At 48.6% G+C, this 16,851-nt stretch overlaps 1 protein-coding gene across 1 annotated transcript in view; it reads left to right on the top strand.

Annotated features, from left to right (window-relative positions):
- The window catches only part of LOC140393460 (troponin I, slow skeletal muscle-like), a 390,668-nt gene that overhangs the window by 1,527 nt on the left and 372,290 nt on the right, over nt 1-16,851 (top strand). The gene's annotated exons all lie outside the window — the stretch shown is intronic.

The raw sequence follows: 16,851 nt of genomic DNA, 5'->3' as shown, positions 1-16,851 counted from the left end.
TTTTGTGTCAAGTCCTTCGGGCTGCATGCTTCATGTGGAATCTCTATTGTAAATATTAAGAGTTTTGCAATTGTATTGGGCAACTCAGAATGCAACCTGCTGTCTGGAAAAACGTTGTATCTTATTGCGCTTATTTTAATGTTCAACTTGAAATGTTTTGAAGACACTTCTACAAATTTATGAATAAAGTATATTTTTTGAAAAAGAACAGCAAAAACATTATCCTTTCAATTGCCTGAATAGACCTGGAACTGTGAATTTTATTGCACTTTCTGTAATAGTCAATTTGAAAAGTTTTGGGATGAACATTCACAAATTTTATGAATGAAGTATATTTTTGAAAAAATGACACTACTATGACCTTCTTGATCAGTAAGCCTCAGTATATTATTGTACTATTACTTATTAAACTATTGCAGAAGCCCACTCTCTTTAATATTCATTATTTTTTCCACCTGATTTCTTTTGTTGCAAATGTTGAGTTTAAAAAATGAATGTTAGACTTCATTCAATTTCGATTAGTTGCACCTCAGAGGTCACAATGATCCGCATTGACAGCAGTTAGGTGTAACTGTGTGACAGGTTGTGGCAATGTCAGTTTCTCCTTGATTGAATTAATTGCTTTGATTGAAAGGGCGATGGTGCAACGATTGCACAATACCATAGCTGGTATCTATTTCAATCACGGAACCGAAAATTGCAAGATTTTCAATACCCAGGATCGAGGCTGTAGCAAGTTATTGTGTTCAATAGATTTATGAGGATAACAGTTTTTTAATCCATAAAATCCTTATAATTGCTCACAGACTATTTCCACTTAGCAGAGGGAAAGGGACTTTGAGAAGCAGTCAAAGTTTTGCCACTTATATTGAAAGTACTTTTGAGTCACATACACTGGTAGAGTGTGGAATATTAAGTCTGCGACATAAAACATGAGAGACGATGTGATGGTGAGATACCCCAATGTGCCACTAGATCATAAATTGCAGACTTTACCACTGCACCTCTTAATTAGATGCTGCAACTGTAGATATTCATATGATAGTTTTTTTTCTAATTCTGTTAGGTTCCTAAAGGATATTAAGGCAAAGACCAAATAAACCTATTTCCCATTGTTGTATGACAATTACACAATAAGTGAATGTTTTTTAGAGCACTTTCTGTTTGAACACTTTGGGGTGCTTTCTATATCAAAGGTGCTATGTCAATGCAAATTGTTTTTGGCAATTCATGGTCTAATGATCTGGATTACTGAGTGCTAGGAGCAAATTCTTGACATTCCACCTGAGACCCAGGATGCCCTTGAAATCTTGGGGGAATGCACTTAAATGCATAATATGTTCAATGGCTGTACTTTCCCACGGCTGAAGTGCTGTAGTTCTCTTTCCTCTATTTTAGCACAGAACTTGTGCAAACACTATAGTCACAGTCAGATGATGTCACAAGTAATTTCCGCTGTGCTGTTGCTTCTCCACCCTCTCCCCCTCCCCACCCCCGCCTTATTACTCATTCAGATGATGAATCATTTCCTATAACAGACATAATTATACCGTAATGTCCCATTTAAGCTGTTTTTGTCAATACTCTGAGTACAGTCACAATAAATTTAGAATGCAATGTTCTGTTGAAGCTGTAATCTAAGATTATGCCGGGAGATTTTCAAAGTTTTGCTAGTATTTCCAGATTAGTTATTAAAACAGAGATTAGAACTTTTAAAAACTGTTCACAGCAATTGATTGAGTTCCGGTTCCCCTCTCACAAACAAACAGTGATCTGAATTGACTGGCTGCATGACCAGTGAATCCAAAAGGAAATGCGTACCCATGGTGAATAAAACTGGTCTTGCTTTGCAAGCAAGTAGAGAGAGGTAATTTTCACGATCAGACAGATGAACAGCTCCCAAAAGGAAAAAGCAGTCCCAGACCATTAGCCAGCTGTGCTTTGGGCACCAAATGTTCCAGTCAAAAGATGGCTAACCACAGGTGGTTGATATCATGATATGCAGACATGGAGATAATGATATACAGACAGGCATCTAATGAACACAGAGAACAGGACATGACCAATGAGCAGGCAGAACACTCAGTGGTGGTATCTCACCATAAATGGCACGAGGCCCTCACACTCCGCCTCTTTCCACTGATGAATATCTACAGAGTGAGTCACTGTGTATGTACAGAATCACACCTCCAGCACATGGCTAAGAGCTAGTCTGGTTCAGTCAGACAGAGTAACCACACTTAGGTAAGCAGAGAGCCGAACTCATAGAGAACTGTGCTAACTGTGCTACTGGTTCAATAAATCAGATTGAACTAACTTCAAGGTCTGGAGTGTCTTTTGGTTAAAGCTGCATCCAGTTGCAGCCTGTGTTATCCCAGAGTACATAACACATCATGATACCAGGAGACTGCTTAATGTAGGTGGTTTACCTCAGTCCGTTCTGTGACGACCAGCGAATGTATCCCGGCACCATGGCGAAGATTCAGGCTCCTTACCAGCTCAGGGCCTCCGGCAATCTCAGTGCCAACTGGCGGATATTCAAGCAAAAGTTTCTGCTGTACATTGAAGCTTCAGGCCTCGAGGGTGCACCTGATGCAAGGAAGATCGTGCTTCTCCTCTCAACAGCGGGTGATCAAGCCATCAAACTCTTCAACTCTTTTCACTTCACCGAAGGCCAGGACAAGACAAAGTTTCAGGTCATCCTGGACAAGTTTGACAGTCACTGTGAAGTGGACACCAATGAAATCTTTGAGCGCTACATATTCAAACAGCGTCTACAAAGTAAAGATGAATCTTTCAACTCCTTCTGAACTAACCTCCGCCTGCTGGCGCTGTCCTGCAACTTTGGTGATATTGCTGACTCCATGATCAGAGACCAAGTCGTTTTTGGAGTTCACTCTGATCCTCTGAGAGAGCAGCTACTGAAAATCAAGCATATGACCCTGCCAGTCGCGACTGAAACATGCACAGTGCATGAGCACGCCAAAAATCACTTTGCCCAGTACAAATCGGCTGAAAATGAGACACTTGCCTCCCAAGAGGCAGAGAGTGTGCAGGCCATCTCCCGGATGCAGCGCCTCAGCATTGATGAAAGCGGCCATTTCGCGCGCTTTTCCTGGGGCCACATGCATGCATGGTGCAAACGGGATAACGAAGTGGCCGACACCCGCACTGCGCGGAGCGTCAGGACGCTGATGTCATGACGTGCTTGAACTGTGGCCACGCCCACTTAAAGAAACACTGCCCTGCAAGAGGCAGGCGATGTTTAAACTGTGGGAAGCCTGGACACTCTGCAGCCTTCTGCAGGTCTGCACCACCAGTCAGGGGCCAGTGCTCCCAATTCCGACGACGGCACGTTCAGAGTGTGCAACAGTGATTACAGGATTCTGAACCTGGCAGCACAACAGATCCAGAGGAAGAATGCCTGGATTGTGCCTACTGTGTGAATATGCCACATCCAACTCATCACAAAGTCAATGCATCCTCGCTGTGGATTCTGCGGACGAATGGCGTGCGGTGATACAGGTCAACCACTGCTCCATCCAGTTTAAGCTGGACACAGGTGCTTCTGCCCACCTCCTTTCACAGGCAGATTTCAAACGCATCAAGAAGCCCCCAAGGTCCTTCCAGCACCCTGCAGGCTCCTGGACTACAATGGAAATGCCATCACGATACTGGGATCCTGCCATCTACTCGTCTCCAACCGGAGCACCCATGCACGGCTACGTTTTGAAATTGTCAAGCTAGAAGGGGCATCCCTACTTGGCACACATGCCTGCAAGCAGCTGAACCTCGTGCAGCGGGTTTGCACAACGACATCCTTGAATGTGGATCTTCAGGCTGGCATTGACGACATCCTCGCTCAGTATCCGGATGTGTTCGACGGGATGGGCACGCTGCCATATCGATACAAGATTCTGCTATGACCTGATGCCAAGCCAGTGGTCCACACATCACACTGGGTCCCGGCTCCGCTGAGGGAGCCCCTGAAGGCACAGCTCAAGGACCTTCAGCAACAGGGCATCATTTCCAAGATAACCGAACCGACTGACTGGGTCAGCTCGATGGTATGTGTTAGAAAGCCTTCGGGAGACCTGCGCATCTGCATTCATCCTGAGGATCTCAATAAGAATATAATGTGTGAACACTATCCCATCCCGAAGCGGGAGGAACTCACCAGTGAGATGGCACATGCACGTTTTTTCACCAAGTTGGATGTGTCACATGGATTTTGGCAAATCCAGCTGGATGAGTCCAGCAGAAGGCTCTGCACCTTCAACACACCGTTTGGCAGATACTGCTATAATCGCATGCCATTTGGCATTGTCTCAGCATTGGCGATCTTCCGTCGCATCATGGAGCAGATGATGGAGGGCATTGAAGGGGTTCATGTGTACGTGGACGACATCATCATATGGTCCACGACCCCTGAAGAGCATGTTTCCTGTCTCCAGCAGGTATTCCAACGTGTCCATGCCAATGGCCTGAAGCTGAACAGGTCCAAATGTTGCTTTGGCATGTCGACACTCAAGTTCCTAGGTGACCAGATCTCTCAGCAGGGCGTGCGCCCAGACACAGACAAGGTCAAGGCCATCGAAGCCATAAAGGTCCCTGAAGACAAGAAGGCGGTGTTGCGCTTCCTGGGCATGGTCAATTTTCTGGGCAAGTTCATCCCAAACCTGGCCTCGCACACCAGGGCCCTACGAAACCTGGTGAAAAAGTCCACTGCCTTTGAGTGGCAGAGTGGTTGGAGCTGAAAGCCATGCTCACCACTGCACCCGTCTTGGCATTTTTTGACCCAGACAGGGAGACGAAGATCTTGACAGACGCGAGCCAGGAAGGCATCGGTGCGGTGCTGCTTTAACACGATGACACTTCATCCTGGGCACCGTTAGCCTACGCATCGAGGGCCATGACACCCACCGAAACAAGGTATGTGCAAATAGAGAAGGAATGTCTGGGTCTTCTCACTGGCATTCTCAAGTTTCACGACTATGTCTACGGCCTGCCGACATTCACTGTCGAGACGGATCATAGGCCTCTGGTCCACATTATCCACAAGGACCTGAACAACATGACGCCTCGGTTGCAGCGTATCCTCCTCAAACTCAGAAGGTACGACTTTGACTTAGTGTACACGTCTGGCAAGGAGCTCATCATCGCTGAGCATTGTTCTGCTCCATCACATTGCCTAGTGAACTGCTGGACATCATCCAGCAGATTGAATCACAGGTGCAGCTGTGTGCTAGCACCCTCCCGGCGTCTGAAGAGAAGGTGGTTCGTACCCGCGAGGAGACAGCCAAATACCCCCTCTTGCAGCGTGTCATGCACCACCTTGCCAATGGCTGGCAGAAAGGGCAGTGCCCTCAATTCTACAATGTAAAGGACGACCTGACGGTGATTGATGGTATCCTCCTCAAGCTGGGCCGGATTATCATTCCACTCAGTTTCCAGACCTTGGTGCTCTGCCAAATCCCTGAGGTACACCTGGGCGTCAAGAAGTGCAGACGCACTTATGGCTACTGGCCCGGTATTAGCCAGGACATCTCCAACATGGTCCTCAACTGTGCGACCTGTCAATGCTTCCAGCCAGCGCAGAGCAAGGAGACACTCCAGCAGCATGAAATCGAGACCGCCCCGTGGTCCAAGGTTGGCATCAACCTCTTTCGTGCGAATGGTCATGACTATGTGTTGATTATTGACTATTTCTCCAATTACCCTGAAGTCATGAAGCTCTCAGACCTCACATCTCGGACCATCATCAAGGCCTGTAAGGAGCCATTCTCCAGGCATGGTATTCCACTCACTGTCATGAGTGACAATGGCCCGTGCTTCAACAGCCACGAGTGGTCTATGTTTGCCAAGTCATACCATTTCAAACATGTCACTTCCAGCCCACACTATCCGCAGTCCAATGGGAAGGTTGAAAAAGGGGTGCACATTGTGAAACAGCTCATCTGCAAGACCGCGGATTCTGCTTCTGACATCTACCTCGCGCTGCTTGCGTACAGGGCGACCTCACTGTCCACTGGCATGTCGCCGGCTCATCTCCTGATGAACAGGGACCTGCGGACGACACTTCCAGCCATACACGTGCCCAACCTGGATCACCTCCTGGTGCTGCAGAAGGTGCAGCAGCTCCGAACCCAGCAAAAGCAGGGCTATGATGCTCATGCCACCGATTTGCCCGTGTTATCCCCAGCAGACACTGTCAGGATCAAGATATCGGATGGTGGCTGGTCTGCTCCAGCTGTCGTTGTTCGACAGGCTGCGCCCCGCTCGTATGTTGTACGTATGGCTGATGGTTCTGTTGTGCGCCGAAACAGACGGGCACTGCACAAAGTTGCCTGCCCGCAACCGCTTTTTTCTCCGTTTCCGTCTGTTGTTTTGCCACCTCCTGATACCTCGAACTGCGAGGCCACCAGTCAGGCTTCCAACCCTCCTGTCAAGGCGCCGTCGTCCCCACCACCACCTCTCCGGCGGTCGACAAGGATCAGACGCAAGCCCCAGAGACTGGGCTTCTGAACATTTGTTTTGTTTGCTATGTTCTGTTTTCTCACATTAAACAGCAGTCTTCACACGTAAGCACGTTCCCATGTACCAACAAAACATTTTTTTTAAAGGGAGATGTCATGATATGCAGGCATGCAGATAATGATATACAGACAGGCAGCTAATGAACACAGAGAACAGGACATGACCAATGAGCAGGCAGGACTCAGGGGTGGCATCTCACTATAAAACGCATGAGGCACTCACATTCTGCCTCTTTCCACTGATGAACATCTACAGAGTGAGTCAGGGTGTATGTACAGTATCACACCTCCAGCGCGTGGCTAAGAGCTAGTCTGGTTCAGTCAGACAGAGTAACCACACTTAGGTTAGCAGAGAGTCAAACTGTGTTAACTGTGCTACTGGTTCAATGAATCAGATTGAACTAACTTCAAGGTCTGGAGTGTCTTTTGGTTAAAGCTGCATCCAGTTGCAGCCTGTGTTATCCCAGAGTACATAACACATCAGTTGAAAGCTGATTGATCCAGTTAACAGATGGTTAATCATAGGCGATTGGAAGCCAGTTAATCCGGCTAACAGATGGTTAACCATAGGTGATTGGAAGCCAATTGATCCAGTTAACAGACAGTTAATCATATGTGATGGGAAGCCAGTTGATCCACAGAATCCCTACAGTGCTGTAGGAGGCCTCCAGCCCATTGAGTCTGCACTGACCCTTTGAAAAAGCACCCAACATAGGCCCTAACCCTATCTCCATTACCTAGTACCTGACCTAACCTTTTGGACACTAAGGGACAATTCAGCATGGCCAATTCACCTAACCTGCACATCTTTGGACTGTGGGAGGAAACCGGAGCACCCGGAGGAAACCCACGCAGACATGGGGAGAATATGCAAACTGCACACAGACCCTAACTCTAACCCTAACCCAATTCGGAATTGAACCTGGGTCCCTGGTGCTGTGAGGCAACAGCAGTGCTACCCATTGTGCCACCATGCCGTAACAGACTGTTAACCATGGGTGATTGGAAGACAATTGATCTGGTGATCAGACAGTTTACCATGGCTGGTTAGAAGCCGGTTGATCAGGTTAATGGATGGTTAACCATGGGTGGTTGGAAGGTGGTTGATCCCCATCAATGGGGCGGGTGAGGACAAGGTTTGATCTTAGCTGGTTGGAATCTGGTTGATCCCACTCACAGGGTGGAACATAGAACATACAGTGCAGAAGGAGGCCATTCGGACCATCTAGTCTGCACCGACCCACTTAAGCCCTCACTTCCACCCTATCCCCATAACCCAACTTTTGCTATCAACGATGACACCATTACCCAACCCATGATGATATTTTGTGCCATCATTGAGGTAAGACAAGATTTCCTAATCTCCCAGAAGCCCCACTCTGCACGAAGTCTTGTAAGTATGTAGATATGTGGGATTGTGACTAAACTGTCTATCAAGAACATCAAGGAGGTAGTAATTGATTTTAAAGTTTAAGGCAAAAACAGAAATTAATGCAAAACTCAGCTATAAAACTCAACCCTAATGATTAAGCATTTAACAACTAAAGATAATATGGAAATTTAACAAGCCTGCACTCCCATAGAATATGTAACCACATTGAAAAATTAGATAAGAGAATTACCACTTCTATTCATATTGCAGATTTCATACAGGGTGCCTAAAATTAGCACACTTTGAACTGCCATATATAATCCAATTGGAAAGGTATATATTGTCAGTCAAATGCGTCACCAGTGCAAAGAAGGGTCCACACTAGAAACATTAATTGGTCTGTTGGAGTGTTCGGGTTCCATGACAATTTCCTACCAACTAAATTGAAAAATAAACACTGGATGGGAAAATTTTTAGGCCACTGTATTCAAATCAGGTAACAAGCATTATCTCTGTTATACCTTTGGATTTTGCTATTGTACAACAAGGTATTTAGAAGAATGGGAAAACTCATGAATGTAATTTGTTTTTAGAGCTGGTTCGCATCATTGAACTTGAAAGTGCCTCCAAGTTGGACACCAAGGAGAGGATTTTCCCTGTTTCTTTCTGCACCCCACACTCATGTTGAAATGTGGGTTAGAAGACCGCACTGTGTGGGAAACAGTCAGTGGGGTGGCCAATTAATGTCCAGAGTTCAGGCTCAGCAAAATCAATCAGAGGACTTCCATCCTGAAAGGAAAATCAGACTGCAGTGGTGCTTGTTCGGTGAATTGGGCATTCTGAATTCTCCCTCTGTGTACCCAAACAGGTGCTGGAGTGTGGTGATCAGGGGCTTTTCACAGTAACTTCATTGCAGTGTTAATGTAAGCCTACTTGTGACACTAATAAAGATTATTATTATTAAGAGAGCGAATTGCTTCAAAATGGAGGCACCCTCTCTGCAATCTTTTTAATCTTGAAGTCAAAAATTATTTTTGCAGCCGTTCGGGACGGACCCCGTACCTGGTTCCAAGTGATTGGACTGTGTTCCGATATCGATTTCTCCAATACTGGAGCCGTTCCCTGTTCGCTGAGCGGTCTCTAAGTGTCCATTGGCCTTTCTTTGTCTTGGCTCCTGCTGGCGCCGAGGAGTCTGGCTTGGCCTTATTCACCTTAAATGTTTCAACTGTTCCCGGGGATCGCTCATTAATATGCAGATGTCTGTGAGTTTCAGTGCTGCCTGGGTTTCTGCAAAGTCTAATACACAGGAAACTTTGCACCTGCTAGTTTTTCCTGGCTTGACTGAATTTCCCTGCAGTCTTTGCAAATCTCCATTTTAAGTCGGGAAGTGGCCAACCCAGGTGGCTACAGCATGGAGGGATCAGTCACTAGGGCGCATAGGTTTAAGATCCGTGGGGCAAGGTTTAGAGGAGATGTGCGAGGCAGGTTTTTTACACAGAGGGTGATGAGTGCCTGGAATGTATTGCCAGCGGAGGTTGTGGAAGCAGATACATTAACGGCACTCAGAAGTACATGGATAGGAGGGTATAGAGGGATACGGCACTAGGAAGTGCTAGGGTTTTGGGCAGGTGTGGTATCATGACCGGTACAGGACTGGAGGGCAGAAGGGCCATTTCCTGTGCTGTAATGTTCTTTGTTCTATTTGACCCATTGTGTCTGTACCAGCTCTCCAATTTAGCATGGTCAATCCACCTATCCTGCACATCTTTGGGTTGGGGGGGCGAAACCCACGCAAACACAGGGAGAATGTGCAAGCACCACACGGACAGTGATCCAGAGCCGGGATCGAACCTGGGACCTCGGCGCTGTGAGGCAGCAGTGCTAACCACAGCGCCACCGTGCTGCCATCGCATTGTTTCTATTCATACAATCATCTGGTCTTCTCTTGAATGCCTCGATTGAACCTGCCTTCACCACACTTCCAGACAGTGCATTCCAGACCTGAAGCACTCGTTAGGTAAAAATGTTTTTCTCCCATCACCTATGCTTCTTTTGCAAATTCCTTTAAATATGTGCCCTCTTGTTCTTGATCCTTTTACGAGCGGGAACATTTTCTCTCTATATACTCTGTTCAGCCCCTCATGATTTTGAACAGCTCTATCAAATCTCCTCATAGTCTTCTCTCCAAGGAGAACAGTCCCAACATCTCCAAACTGTCTGCATTACTGAAGTTTTTCATCCCTGGAAGCATTTTTGTAAACCTCTTCTGCGCTCTCTCCAATGCGTTCACATCCTTCCTATATTTTGTTCTCCGAACTTTTTACAATACTCCAGCTGGAGTCTAATTAATATCTTGTACCCTTCAGCATAACCTCCTTGTTCTTCTACGCTATACCCCTATTAAAGTCCAGGGTACTATATGATTTATCAACCACACTCTCCACCTGTCCTGCCTTAAGGTGGTAGACGAGGTGCCAATCAAGTGGCTGCTTTGTCCTGGTTGGTGTTGAGCACCTTGAGTGTTGTTAGGGCCACATTCATCCAGGCAAGTGGAGAGTACACCATCACATTCCTGATTTATGCCTTGTAGATTGTGAACAGGCATGAGGAATTAGGTCGGTTACCCTCCACACAGTTCCCAGGCTCTGACTTCCACTTGTAGCCATAGTATTTATATGGCTAGTCCAGTTTGGTAGCCATGATGTGGAGATGCCGGCGTTGGATTGGGGTGAGCACAGTAAGAAGTCTTACAACACCAGGTTAAAGTCCAACAGATTTGTTTCAAATCACTAACTTTCGGAGCACTGCTCCTTCCTCAGGTGAACTGTTGGACTTTAACCTGGTGTTGTAAGATTTCTTACTGTAGTCCAGTTTGAATTGTGGTCAATGGTAATACCCTGATATTCAGAGTGAAGGATTCAACGATGTTAATGCCATTGAATGTCAAGGGGACATGGTTGGATTCTCTCTTGTTGGAGATGGTCATTGCCTGGCACTTGTGTGGTGGAAATGCTATTTGCCATTTATCAGCCCACACCTGAATGTTGTCATTGTCTTGCTGTATTTTCACATAGATTGCTTCAGTATCTGAGGAGTTGCGAATGGTGCTGAGCATTGTGCAATTATCTGGGAACATCGCCGCTTCTGACCTTATAATGGAAGGAAGGTCACTGATGAAGAAGCTGAGGATGGTTGAGCCTATTACTGAGACAAGCTTTCAATTCCAGATTTATTCATTGTATTTAAATTCCACCAGTTGCCCTGTGATTTGAGCCCTTGTCCCCAGAGTATTAACCTGGGTCTCTGGATTACTTGTGTGGTGGTATGTATTAGGGGTAATACAGTACACCATGATGCCGAGGGGCTATTGGCGGACAGATACTGGGTCCTGATTGGATCTGCCGCCTACTGGGCTCCACCCAGAAATGCGGGGTATAAGAACCCAGGTTCTGCCAGCAGCCGCATTCTGTAACTGAGCTGCTGGGGAACAAGGCTGCTCAATAAAGCCTCGATTGAGTTCTCTACGTCTCGCCTCGTGTGTTATCGATGGTGCCACAATCTATTGAGCAGACTTAAAAAGGAATATGGAGCTCAGGATCGCCCCGGAGTGCCTGCGAATCGGCCCCCAAGCAGCTAACTCAACATCGGCATTTAAGCACTGGCTGGCGTGCTTTGAGGGATACCTCCGAACGGCCCCCGGCAGACCAACAGATGACCAGAAGATGCAGGTCCAACATTCCAGGGTGAGTCCCGAAATCTACTCGCTCATCGAGGATGCGGAAGATTTCCCAGCGGCGATCACCTTGCTGAAAGAGACCTACATTCGGCCCGTCAACCAGGCCTATGCACGCCACAAGCTCGCGACGAGACGACAAATCCCTGGGGAATCGCTAGACGAATTCTACAATGATCTACTGATCCTTGGAAGAAACTGCAACTGCCCAGCTGTAACGGCGAATGAGCACACGGAGCTCCTGATCAGAGACGCGTATGTAGCAGGTTTGGCAGCATCGCAAATTTGCCAGAGACTTTTAGAAAAAGACTCTCTCAGACTCACAGAGGCACGGGCCCTTGCGGCCTCCCTCGACGTGGCCTCCCAAAACGCCCGCGCCTACGCCCCTGACCGCGCTACAGCCCCTTGGGCTCCGTGGACCCCCGCCGCGATCGACACCCCGGCACTCACCACCCCCCCGCAAGCGTGCGCGGCCAGAACCCCAGACAACCCGGGGGGGCCCCGCTGCTATTTTTGCAGGCAGCCGAAACAACCCCGCCAGCGCTGCCCGGCTCGCTCGGCCACCTGTAAAAGCTGTGGCAAAAAGGGGCACTACGCAGTAGTGTGCCAGTCCCGGGGGGTCGGCGCTATCTCCAGGGAAGAAACGGGGCCACGGACTCACCCTCCCCCAGCGACCCATGTGCGACCAACGGGCGCTGCCATTTTGGACCCCGGATGCCACGAGGGGGAGACCGGCGCCGCCATCTTGTTACCCGCGGGCCGCGTGCGATCCATGGGAGCGGACATTTTGCCCACCCCCCGCCGTGTGCGATCCATGGGAGCGGCCATTTTGTCCACCCCCCGACCGTGTGCGGTCCATGGACGCCGCCATCTTGGCTGACAGGCAAGGCCCCCAGCGTGGATGGTTCCACGCTGCCTGAAGACAATGACCAGATGCAGCAACCACATTTGGCATCGGTGACCCTGGACCAGTCGTGGCCCCGGACGCTCCAGACAGCAACGACGAAGGTGCTGGTGAACGGGCACGAGACGCCATGTTTGATCGACTCAGGGAGCACGGAGAGTTTTAGTCATCCGGACACGGTAAGACACTGTTCCCTTGTAATTCGTCCAAGCACCCAAAAATATTTCCTGGCGGCGGGGTTCCACTCTGTTGAAATCAAAGGGTTCAGCATCGCAAACCTAACGGTGCAGGGGAGAGAGTTCTCCCCCACTTCTGCGCTCCCACCCTCCTGGGGTTGGATTTCCAATGCAACCTCCAGAGCTTAACATTCAAATTTGGCGGCCCTATACTCCCACTGACTATCTGCGGCCTCGCGACCCTCAAGGTTGAACCGCTTTCCTTGTTTGCGAACCTCACCCCGGATTGCAAGCCCGTCGCCACTAGAAGCAGACGATAAAGCACCCAGGACCGAACGTTTATCCGGTCCGAAGTCCAGCGGCTGCTGAAGGAAGGCATAATCCAGGCCAGCGACAGTCCCTGGAGAGCCCAGGTGGTAGTTGTGAAGACTGGGAAGAAGCAGAGGATGGTCGTAGACTACAGTCAGACCATCAACAGGTACACGCAGCTAGATGCGTACCCTCTTCCCCGCATATCCGACATGGTCAATCGGATTGCACAGTACAAGGTCTTCTCCACCGTGGACCTTAAGTCCGCCTACCACCAGCTCCCCATTCTCCCCGGTGACCGCAAGTACACTGCTTTCGAAGCAGACGGGCGGCTATACCACTTTTTAAGGGTTCCATTCGGCGTCACGAACGGAGTCTCGGTCTTCCAACGGGAGATGGACCGAATGGTTGACCAGCACGGTTTACGGGCCACATTCCCGTACCTCGACAACGTCACCATCTGCGGCCACGACCAGCAGGGCCACGACGCCAACCTCCAAAAATTCCTCCACACCGCTAACGCACTCAACCTCACCTACAACGAGGAAAAATGCGTGTTTAGTACCGACCGTCTAGCCATCTTGGGCTACGTAGTGCGTAATGGAGTGATAGGCTCCGACCCTGAACGCATGCTCTCCCTCATGGAGTTCCCTCTTCCCCACTGTGCCAAAGCCCTGCAACGCTTCCTGGGCTTCTTTTCTTATTACACCCAGTGGGTTCCCCAATACGCAGACAAGGCCCGCCCACTAATCCAGTCCACTACTTTACCCCTGTCGACAGAGGCCCGCCAGGCCTTCAGCCGCATCAAAGCGGATATCGCAAAGGCCACGATGTGCGCCATCGATGAGTCCCTCCCCTTCCAAGTCGAGAGCGACGCATCCGACGTAGCTCTGGCGGCCACTCTCAACCAAGCGGGCAGACCCGTGGCCTTTTTCTCTCGGACCCTCCACGCTTCAGAAATTCGCCACTCCTCAGTAGAGAAGGAGGCCCAAGCCATAGTGGAAACTATGCAACATTGGCGGCATTACCTGGCCGTAGGAGATTCACTCTCCTCACTGACCAACGGTCGGTAGTCTTCATGTTCGATAATGCACGGCGGGGCAAGATAAAAAACGACAAGATCCTGCGGTGGATTTCAAAGGCCCCCTCCCCTCCACCGATCGCAACACGTACTTTCTTAACGTCATTGACGAATACTCCCGTTTCCCCTTCGCCATCCCCTGCCCCGATCATTAAAGCCTTCTGCACCATCTTTACCCTGTTCAGTTTCCCCGCCTACATCCATAGCGATAGGGGGTCCTCCTTCATGAGTGACGAACTGCGTCAATTCCTGCTCAGCAAGGGCATAGCCTCGAGCAGGACGACCAGCTACAACCCCCGGGGGAACGGGCAGGTAGAGAGGGACAACGGAACAGTCTGGAAGACCGTCCTACTGGCCCTACGGTCTAGGGTCTCCCAACTTCCCGCTGGCAGGAAGTCCTCCCGGATGCCCTTCACTCTATCTGGTCCCTGCTGTGCACCACCACTAACCAATCACCTCACGAGCGCCTCCTTGACTTCCCTAGGAAGTCCTCCTCTGGAACGTTACTTCTGACCTGGCTGACAGCCCCGGGACCCATCCTGCTCCGGAAACATGTGTGGGCGCACAAATCAGACCCACTGGTGGAAAAGGTACATCTCCTCCACGCAAACCCGCAGTACGCCTACGTGGCGTACCCCGACGGCCGACAGGACACAGTCTCCCTGCGGGACCTGGCGTCCGCCGGAGCTCCCCACACCCCCCCAACACCAACCACCACTCCCTCACTCCCGCCGGTGCACCCCACAGCCACCTCCTACCCGGGGGGATCGGTTCTCCTCCCAGGCCCGCCCAGGAGTAAGGAAACAGGGATGGACAGCGCGATGCTCCCAGAGTCGACCGGACCCGAGCCAGCACCACCACCACCCGGGCTGAGACGTTCGGAAAGGGCGACCAGGGCACCCTCTCGGCTCATCGAATCGGTTTAAGTAATGTAAATAATTCAGTGGCCCAGTAAAAGCGGCATTTAATGGTTAAGGCACCATACCGACCCTGTAAACCCCGACCACCATACCATCCACCACCCCGCCGGGTTCCTTTTTAACAAGGGGTGAGTGTGGTGGTATGTATTAGGGGTAATACGGTACACCATGATGCCGAGGGGCTATTGGTGGACAGATACTGGGTCCTGATTGGATCTGCCGCCTACTGGGCTCCACCCAGAAATGCGGGGTATAAGAACCCAGGTTCTGCCAGCAGCCGCATTCTGTAACTGAGCTGCTGGGGAACAAGTCTGCTCAATAAAGCCTCGATTGAGTTCACTACGTCTCGCCTTGTGTGTGATCGATGGTGCCACAACTTGTTCAGTTGCATTACCATTATACCACCTTCTCTTACTGCTTGGTAATAAACAAACAGATTCCAAACTCAAACAAGTTTATGTTGGCTTCAAGTTGATTGCATTTAGTACCATTAATTTTCATATTAAGATCCAAATTTCATATTAAGATCAGCTCACCCTTAAAAGTTATGTTAATGCTGGATCTCGTGTGTTCAAATCATTTTCTGGTGCCTCCAGTCAATGAGGGTTAAGTTGGAATTCACCAGTTGCGTTACCACGGCCTCTTTGTTGACTGAAACAAAACCTGAAAATGCTGGAGAAAGTCGGAAGGTCGAACACCAACTATGGAGAGGGCAGAGCAACCCTTCCTCCTGCTATTGACTGACTTGCCTTTTTGCCTGAAGCAGGAATTAGGCTCCTAATTTGCTTAGTAAGCCTGGTGTCAGGCATCACTTTGAGATTGCTTTGTTCTAAAGCAGCCAACGTTCAAATCTCTAGGCCTTAATTTCAAAAAGGTGAAAGATGTGTCAGAGGTTTCAAGGATGAGTAACCAGGATAAGGTCAAGCCTTAGAGCTGAGGAATGATTTGGACGGCTGAATGTTATGTTTAGTCAGAAACAAAGGGGATGTGATTGAGATCTTTTACTGTGAGAAAAGATTGAGATAAGGTTTGGAACTGGGTAAACAATTTATTTACTTTGCACAGAAGTGCGTAAATCAAGGGTACAATGACAAAGATCACAAGGTACAAGATTAGAGATCAGAATTAACCCCTCCCCATTTAAGTAAAAGAAGCAAAACTTTGAAAAAAAATTGGATCAAGGCCAGTTAAGAAAGAGGATTGCGGATTGTGGCAAAATGAATAAAAACTATTGCTTCACACGGAATTTAGAATGAGAGTTTATAAATTTGGATAGTTAGGCCAGGAATGGGTTCATGATTGAGGCGGTCACACATAAACTGTCGACAGGATAAGGTTTAATGCGTTGAATACCTTTTTGTTCCAAACTTTTCTGCTTTATTTCAAACCATGGCAGCAACAGTAGGTGCAGTCAGAAGATACTCCCGTACACATTTATCACCTGACAATGTTTCTCTGTCTCAAGGGCAATTGGGGATGGGCAATAAATGCTGGCCTAGGCAGCGACCCCCACATCCCTAGAATGAAGAAATGAAATGTGAGAAACACTTGTCGTTTTCCATCTTGCCTCATGACAGACTTTTTATTCACATCTCTATCAGCACTATCAACCTCAAAAACCACATTAACAACTCAAGTGATCAAAATATAAGTTTGACACAGTGTAAATTATGCATGCCATGATAAAACTGCTCGTACATTATTGCAATTTAGATGTCAGAACTGTAGGTGCTTGAGCATGATGCTGTAGGTAAAATATATTATTATTGTAAATATGTGGGGTAAAATGGATTCACTTTTAATTATTTGTTGAAGCTGAA

This window comes from Scyliorhinus torazame, chromosome 17 (genome assembly GCF_047496885.1).
Source record: "Scyliorhinus torazame isolate Kashiwa2021f chromosome 17, sScyTor2.1, whole genome shotgun sequence".
In the NCBI taxonomy this organism is placed as follows: domain Eukaryota; kingdom Metazoa; phylum Chordata; class Chondrichthyes; order Carcharhiniformes; family Scyliorhinidae; genus Scyliorhinus; species Scyliorhinus torazame.
The sequence above is the reverse complement of the archived record's forward strand: the minus strand, read 5'-3'. Positions and strand labels throughout refer to the sequence as shown.